Source organism: Pagrus pagrus (assembly GCF_965226575.1).
Source record: "Pagrus pagrus genome assembly, chromosome: 9".
Classification (NCBI taxonomy): Eukaryota; Metazoa; Chordata; class Actinopteri; order Spariformes; family Sparidae; genus Pagrus; species Pagrus pagrus.
The window spans coordinates 3,073,818-3,082,973 of NC_140193.1; the positions used below are offsets into that span (position 1 = coordinate 3,073,818).

The 9,156-nt window shown below is 43.2% G+C and overlaps 1 long non-coding RNA gene across 1 annotated transcript in view; it reads right to left on the reverse strand.

Annotated features, from left to right (window-relative positions):
- The window catches only part of LOC311263079, a 10,162-nt gene extending 1,226 nt beyond the window's left edge, over positions 1-8,936 (reverse strand). Inside the window, exons 1-3 of the long non-coding RNA XR_014623319.1 lie at positions 8,898-8,936; positions 8,403-8,461; positions 6,994-7,151 (exon numbers count right to left, since the gene is read on the reverse strand). This is a non-coding gene — a long non-coding RNA (uncharacterized lncRNA). The remainder of the gene's footprint in view (positions 1-6,993; positions 7,152-8,402; positions 8,462-8,897) is intronic.
- Between the last annotated feature and the right edge of the window lie 220 nt (positions 8,937-9,156).

The window sequence follows — 9,156 nt, forward strand, 5'->3', positions numbered from 1 at the left end:
GGCGAAAGTTGGGTGAAGTTTCGTCGTCCATAAAACATTTCTGGAGCCTCGAGTTGCATCATTCTCACACAGCTCGTCTGGTCTCGTCTGGTCTCGTTCAGTCTCCTGAAGCCCTGGATCCCCAAATTGATTTAAAAAGATTTTATTTACACCCTTTCAGCCAATATCTTCACTTAGTCTGCAGTGGGTGCACAAGCTTGACTGAGCGATGGTGTAAATAGCATCTTTAAAAATAAATTGTGATTTTAGGGCTGCCGGAGACTTGGATTATGCCCGATGAGCTGTATGAAGCCATTTTATATCTTGGTTTTTGTTTTTTTCAGCTGCTTTTTCACATTTTAAAAAAAGTCCCCAACTACTTCATTGTTCCTCTGACTTTCCATTGGCATTGCAGGGATTTGATACGACTGAATTTACATTTTTGGGTGAATTTAAATCTTTGATCCTTTAACAACGTTCCTCTCTGCACTTGTTTATTGAGTACATATTGTATAAAAACGCCACTGAGGAGGATAAATGTCTGTTTTTCCGTCAGACTGTCGTCATCCATCACTCCGGGATGTTTTTGTGCGATTCGCTGACACTCTGTTCGTCTCCCTCATTTCCCAAAATTTACAGCCCGAGTTGTTTATTTCTTTCCAGCGGCTGATGGAGCTGCATTTGCTCATTTTTGTTCCATTGCAGACTCAAAATGGGACACTCAAAGTTTTATGAACTTGACTTTGAGCTTTCTATCCAAACGTTTGCTTGTTTGCCGCATTCGCTGACCACTCGCAACCTTGGACATCCCATTTACGAAGATGAAATAGTAATGACAACGAGAAACCAATAAAGACAAACAAGAAGAAGGAGAAGTTCAGCTTGAGTGCTGATCTTTGACTCACAGCCGCCTTCCCCTTCAAACAGGAGACGTCAGCTTTATTTCCTACTGTGCATTTCCCATGATGCGAGCAAGATGTTTTTTTTATAGTTTTGCCGAGTAGGGCTTCATAAAAACGCCCAAAATGAAATTCTCATTTTCTCTGAGATATTTGCGCTGACCTGCAGGTCTTTCGATTAGTGTGTGCATTTCGCTGAGCTCTCTTCTCAAGCATATTTTCTAAGTCCCGCTGCCCTTTCTTTTTATAATCCACATTTACTCTGCACTCACAGAAATATTAATATTTGATGGGGCTCCAGTCGGAGAAATGCAAGGATGGTCTCCACACGTGCAGCAGGAGGAATGCTCTCCTCCTGATCACACTCAAGAATAAATTGGACTTTGCTTTGAGTGCCGAGCGCCCGGCCAGGAGCGTTTCACGAGGGAAAGTGCAGAATGCCATCTGGCTGTTACACTGAAGATGGAGGACAGGTGTTGTTCTTAAGCCCGGCATTGATATAACCTCTTTCTTTAAGTAGCTTTGTTTAATATAAGTGAAGTCTCAGAATGGAAGATTCATTTCTGCCCTCAGACGGGCTGTGAATTATTAATAAAGATATGTTTATACGTGGAGTGAGTCATGCACTTAAATGTTTTGAGGAAGTTCAGTGTCAGGCATCATCGTGAAGATAATCAATGTGTCACAGAAGATAACAACCTCTGATATTCAGCTGTGTGTTGGACGAACTGCAGGTGATTTTGGTTTAATTTCTGTCAGTTGGAAAGGTTCATTTTCACACATTCACAGCAAACAGTGTTTGTAGTTAGTGACAGCAAGACCAGCAGAATGGTGGTTCATAAATACTGTTGACAAGCTGCTGGACTGCAGGATGCTGTGAATGTTTGAGCTGACCTGAGCTACTATGGCTCCAAATGCATCAAGCTAAATGTATAACTTACACTGCGCAACACGTTCTCACTCCAAACTCGCCAGTACAGTCCAGTACCAGTGGACTGCTTTTCAAAACCTGGTGCCTACATTACCCACAATGCAACTTAGCCAGTAAGTATTGTACAGTGAAAATACAGTTTTAGTCCCTTTATGCTACTTTTATAAAGTATATAAAAAGATGATTGGAATATAAAACTGAGTAGGCGAGAAACTCACTCAAGTAAAGGAAGACTGTTGAATTAAAAAGAAAAAACACTTCGGCTCCTGCAGTGTGCACTATGTACAACTGTCAGTGAGGTTTACGTTTACCAGGAGGTCAGATACTTGGAACAGTGACTTTTGTTTATACCGTCAGGGGCACATGGCTCCTCATGGTGCACAGGGGTGACGATGAGATTTCACAAAAGTTCCTCTGTCCTGACAGTTACATACAGTAAAGAGATCTTAAAAACCCATTGACATGGAAGGATTATCACTAAATCTAATGTACATGTTATCTTATATAGTCTTATATAGTCCTACTTAGTATGTATGTAACTGTGTCCTCTGATGATGCCGCCTGCTATGAGCCATAACAGTAAGGAAACATATAAGCTGCAGCTGGAGGACACAGAGGAGACGGCGGCAGCAGGTAATAACAAGCTGCTGCTGCTGCTGCTCTTTGTCTTGTGTTGTTGTGGTGCTGAACGGACAGCTCCTGTAAACTCACTTTATAGACATCTTATAATTTGCGTCAGTATCCTTTACTGTTGTCAAAGGTTTCTCATTGTCTGAACTATAACTGAACACGGACCGCCGTCGCCTCATCTTTCTAGATATAAATATATATATACCGTGTAATTATCTGTCTGGCTATACTGTCTCTCTGCGTGAGTCAAAGCTTTGTTTCCAGCTGCTTTTAGATAATTAAGCTGCGACTAAACTTTCAGTACAAAACCTGCTCAGCACCAAACAGCAGACAGGAAAATGTGCAGCAGCATTTAGCTGCTAAAGAGACAGATTTTTCTCCCCGAGGGGCTGATGGAGACCAACACAGAGCTAAAATGAGATGATATATAGGACTTGAATCAATCAGGCAGACAGAGAAAATGTATCGCTAATGTTCATCCATATCTGCTGGATGTGTGAGTAGGAAACTGGTGACAAGCAGCCCAGTCACCAGGATGAGACGTTAGCAGTAACACAAAGCTCAGTTACAGTTTTTATGATTTGGTTCTGGCTACTTAAAGCACTAAGTTAAGGTTAAGGAAAGATGGCAGTCTAGGTTTAATATTTTCCTGATATGCACAACCAACCACCTCAGTGACCTTCTGGGCTTCTTTCAAAACAATAGAAGAAGAATCAGAAAGAAGGGAAAGGAAAGGAAAGGAAAGGAAAGGAAAGGAAAGGAGAAGGAGAAAGTAAAAAGAAAAGACAGTTGCTTGTGACGCTGTCGATACAGTATGACTGTCATCCCTAACACAGATGGACACAGATTATACAGTTATTATACTCGATGATCTGCCAGTATTAGTGTAATGCTCAATAATTAAACTACTGTATCATAGTTACTACATTGGTCTTAATGGTCTTTAGACTAATCTTCAAAAAATACTGTTTATTCATGTAAAAGTGGATCTTTATCATCTGATGATGCATTAAAACAGACCGTCCTCAGTGAGACAGTCAGTAAACATATGACTGTATTAACAACATCACAGTGTCAGTGTTTCTGAACACACACGTATAAATAAAATAGAGTCGTGTCACAAAATCAATAGATGTTGTGAATTCAGCAGCGTTTCCCTTTAAGTTTCACTGGTGATGTCATGTTGAATCGGGCCCTACTGTAACAGGGAAAACCTGCCAAGTCATTTCAGAAAGCCACAGCTTTGAAAAGATTAAGAGGATTAAAAACAGAACACAGTTTTGTCCAAACGGCAAAGCTTCAAATGGACGACCCTGTTCTAACAGTGTTTGGACAATGTCCCCCTGGGCCCGAATCAGCTCTGCTGTCTGTCCTCCTGCAAACGAGCAACACAGAAAGGCTGTTTTTTTTTCAGTGTTTCTCGGGCTCATCTCCAAGCAATGGCGCTTTGTTGGCGATCTGAGTTGAAATCGGGCACCTCTCGGCTCTCTACTGAAAACCACAGCACTCAGACCTCACCACGGCGCTCTGAGGCTGATTTTACCAGGACTTAAAGACCTGAGCTGAGCAGATTTAATCAGAACATCAGAGTTTATATCCATGCAGAGCGTTTAGTGACTCCACTGGTTCGTGATCCCGAGCGAAATCACAGAAAAATAAAAAGCGCTCCTCCTGCACAGTCGACAGTTCGTGATGAATGTATTTGTGCGTATCACATTCACACGTTTCACGCAGATGTGTCTGCACTTAACGTGGCAGCGGCTTCATGGGATCCATCACCATAGTGACATGGCAGACGTTTTTTCCTCATGTTGTTGCCATGACAACCCTTCAGACACAGAATATTTATTTACAAGCGTCCACACACGTACTGTACTCACATGGAGTTGACAGTTTCACACATGAAAATAAAGATTTATTCACAACGTTTTTTTTTTTTTGTTTTTTTCTTTCTCCTCAGCACTTCAGCTTCATTAGGATCAACTCCTCCCCGTCTTGCCTCCTTTCTCTTCCTCCTTTCTGTACGCAACAGCTCCAATCTGCTGCCATCCTGTGCGGCTAATTGAAGCGTTTGCGTTAAAAGACCTGGGGAAGGTTGTGAGGGGGCCCTCTTTAATGAAGTCTGATCTCATTAAATGATACAGCTGCCAATGTGAGCGGCGGAGGAAAAAAACACGGCGGGACAAAAGGAGGAGAGGCCAGCGAGAGCATCAGTAAGTTGTTCTGCACATAATGAAACGCCGCCATTAACAATGCACCGTCACATGATTAATACGAGCGGAGTGGGCACCAACATTCAGGTCTGCGTTCCTGAGGGGGTCGCTCGCTGGTGCGCTCAAGATGGCTGCCGAAGTTTTGATGATGTTTTGATGTGAACAGAACAGACAGGAAGTACGTAGAACAAACCTGCAGCATGACATGGACTGTTGTCTCGGTGTGAGCGTAATGTCCGCCGGCGGTGAGGGAACGTCCCCCCTCACAACCGGGATTTGCAAACAAAGGTCATTGTTGGTTATTCATGTGAGCTCACAGCAACAGTAAGCTTCAGGAGCAGCAGCGAGTGAGCTGATGACCGTCTTTGCCCTGAGCTTTGCCTCTCAGGCTGCATGCAGCACAGGCTGTCCTACCTTGTTATCGGTAGAGGTTGTTGGGGTCGTACATGACAGAAAAAAGGATCCGCAGTAACCGTTCAGGGCTAAAAAACGTGCCATATACATGCAGGAAATATCAGTTTCTTTGTTGTTTTCAGAGCTTAATTTGTGCCGGATCGTGCCAGAACAGGATCCAGGACCTCCCAGATTGGGACCAGCACTTCCTTTACTGGCCCAGAGGGGCGTCTCAAGAAAGGACCGTGTATTACAAGTTTGAAATTAGCAACATCTCCATTACAAACAAGTATAATTTTCTGTAAATAATAATAAAACACGCTGACATCAGCCCTTCTGCATTATGATGATTGGACTATTTAATGTAGGATTTGGTGAAACCATCTCTTTAGCTGGAAATTGTAACTTTAACTTTTAACAACTTAGTTTTACTCTGTGCCTGCTGGTCACATTTAAAGTGATATTGTTGGTGTCAAATCTCTAAAATTAAAGATTAATTTCTTTTTTCCAACCTTAATCTTCCACCCTGGTAACTACTTTTTCACGGATCAACAAACCTCAGAAAAAACGAACCTCCTCTGTTCTTGGCTCTCTGAAGCTTGGCCTTGACAGTTTTTTTTTCTCCCCACAGCGTACCAATATACATCCATCAGCATAACCTTTTCCAGTATGTGCACTATGGGAACAGTATAGAGTTTGACTGGTGGAGACTTGCTCAGCTATATTTGCTCAGGGCCAATTTGAAGACTTAAATCCATATAGCTCCCCAACAGAACAAAAAGCAGGACTCAAAAGTCGGCAAATCAACAAATCATTCAGGGAGGGTGTAAGTAAAGGAGAAGGAAAGAACAAATAAGACAGAGAGAGCAACAGAGAGCGACATATGTACATTATCCAATCAGTCTGGACAAAGTGAAGGTTTCCGTCTGGTGGCAAAGCAGCCATGTGTTTTAAATCCTTCCTCCACGTCTGTGACAAAGCCTGTCACCACCAACACCGCCTCCCTATCCCTGTTTGACCAACCGCTCGCACATACCGTCCTTCACATGTCAACGAGCTGACACTTGATCCTAATTGGCCACTACTGCAGCGAGGGTGTCTGGTCTCTCGGGCAGAAGTGTTTAAATTCTGCCTGTGAAACCTGAGCTCGCCCACAGGGTCATTTCTCCTTGGGTGGGGAATCAAAAACTGACAAACACAAACAACAAGAGTTCCAGTTTTGGCCCCGGCCGTCGGCGTCATGCCCCTACGGCGGACACATCAAACAGGATTTCCCCCCCGTCTGTCTTGCTCCAGTTGGACCGGCCCCCATTCCTGACAGGTCACAGGAGAAGCTTACTCCACTTCATCAAACGCACCCCCATTCCAGCCTGTCAACAGACTGAGTGATCCCGGATCGGTTTGTGTTCCCACGTAAATGCTCACACTCGCAGGGCAAAGCTGTGTAAATAGGAACAGGCTTACCTTATTCTTGATAATCTGTTGATAGTGATTATGACCGGCCTGGGAAATCCAAGTAAGCCCCGGGTCTTTGACTGGAAGGTGTTAAAAGGCACGAGTGCCAAATAAGTATCAAGGACAGATCGCTGTGCAACCTCGTTTTTTTTTCTCTGCCTACTGAAATGTCAGCCAGGAAAATGTATCCTGGCTGATAAATCAGCATCAGTAATTAATATCAGCTTATTCATCATTACCAGTTTTTTTCTCCTAATTATCAGCAACATTACTGGCCTCATAAATCCAGCGTCAGTCGGGTAATACCACCTAGAGATTAATCCACATAAGAGCAGTGTTTAAAAAGGTGCCCAAAAGTCAGACTTAAGTGAAAGTACTTTTATTAAAATGTATTTAAAAAGTGCTGCTTTGGCTCTGATGCAGCATGCAGTCTGCAAAGTAACTAGTTACTAAAGTTAGCAAGTGAATGTAGAGTAAAAAGTGCAGTACTTACCTCCAACTCGTATAAACATGATGATCCTCAGAAGAAGAAGCGTTCCTTTTTTTAGAGCAATAACTCAGAGGCCGATGAAAGAAACCAGTTCTTCTACGTCACATGTGCATATCGTCCTTGAGTCTCACCTCTGCGATTCCTTGCCAACACGTTTCAGTCTGCGTGATCATTAATAGTGAGATTGCATTAAATGTCAGGTCAGTCTTAAATTCAGTGAACTACACACACAATAAAAGGTCCAGTTCTCAACATCTCCATGGACTCATCAGCAGATGGTTACAGTTCAACAGGCCACATAAATCGCACCGTGACTTTAAATCCCAATAACCGCATCAGAAACAATAACGGCCGTCGTTCACGCTGCGATAGGACCTCTTTGTTTAACACAAGTGAAGAATAGTAAGTAAGTGTTGGAAGGAAGTGCTGCTGACCTTGTGGCGGCCTACAATAATGTGGGAGCAAATTGCCATAAATTACAGGTGGCAGCTGGTAATTTAAAACTCACAGAAAAACAGGTTGGATGTGGGCATAAACAGAGGTTGTGGGTAACGCTGTGGAGGACAAGATGCCTAACAGCATCCATAGAGATGCTCACTGTGTACCCAGGAGCAAACACACTGTTATTATCAGCCCAATTGTCCAAATAATTATACTCCTTGTCAGTCAGGTCATAGGCGGTGTGGGATGGGGGCACAGTGCAGTCTTTCTGTTTTCATTTTATTCTTGTTTACCTATAAATCTTTGAGCACCCTGCTGTGTCTTCAAACACTAATAATATATTGTGCATGCTGCATATTAAAGTGCAGTATTTGATTATTGCTCTCTATTACTAGGGTTCCTAACTGCATAATCTTGATTAATTAAAAATGTAATTATTATGTAATTATTTCAGGTTTTGTGTTACAAGCGGGGGACTTTGAGACGGTCACTGCCCACGGCATCTTTTTTACCGTCTCAACCTGACCATCCGGACCGCCCAAGGGAGGAGAGGGGAGAGATCCAGGGCGGGAGCCATGCAAATCCAGCTTGGATTTAAGGCGGCTCCTGTCTAATGAAATGGACAAAATGGGACTCAGGCAGGCCAAACAACGGAAGTCTGAGACTGTTGTGCCCACATCTGTACAGAGACCCGTCTCCACCACAACATCCTGGATCAAGCTGACCGTGTTCTGAGCCGACAGAGCGCAGGACTAACAGCCAGATCAGGCGAGGTGGACTGTGTGTTGACGTCACTGATGCTCGGTGCTCACACACAGTCAAAGTTGATGGAAAGTGTTTCCCAAACTTTTACTGTGAGGAAGCCGAACATGTTCATCACCATCTTGTTGCTGCTGTTTACATTCACCATGATGCAAATAAAAAAAATGCACCATGTGCTTATATGTATATAAATAATTACAAATACAAACCTTTGATATGCAACCCAAGAGCTCCAGACTGTATCCAGTTTTGTTCAGCTGACCTGGAACTGGACATTTACACAAGTGAATGACTCCCCATGTTTTAAAGAAGACGACTAAAGTCCATTGCTGCTAAAACAGTCATGGTCACAGGCTGTTATCTTTCATTTTTTGAATGGCTGTCAGTCTCAAGAGAGCTGAGTTAATGTAACAAGAGCCGACTGAAGGGCAGACACCAGACGGGAGAAAGAGTGAAAGTAGAGATGTGAGAGTAGCGTGAGGACTGTGATGGACAATGACTGATAACCTACAGCCCCTCTGTGTTCTGGTTTCCTATTTGTTCACCTAAATGAAATAAGGAAGGTCATCCACCTCATGTTGTCCTTCAGTGGAGGTGGCATGAGTGAGTTAAAAGTGTCTGATTCCAAAAAAGTTTGTTTAAAACATGAATAAAAGTTTTTCTATTGAGTGTAGTTGTCTGTTTAAACTTTTAAGTCCACTTACGAGCCTTTTCCAGGGATTTTTCTGCATGCTTGGTTGTCATGGCGATGTCTGAATTGTCACCTGTTGTCACAGAAGCGCACTTCCTTATGTGAAGAAGATTGAGCGAGCCGTCTCCATGGAAACTGCTCAAACTATCCACTCATTAAGAGCATGAGATGCAGAATGAGCTGTCACATTCAGCATGAAGGTTGAGTTCAGGGGTCCTCGTTTGTTACAGCTGAATCTCTGAGCCACGCTCAGGACACACATCTCATCTTCT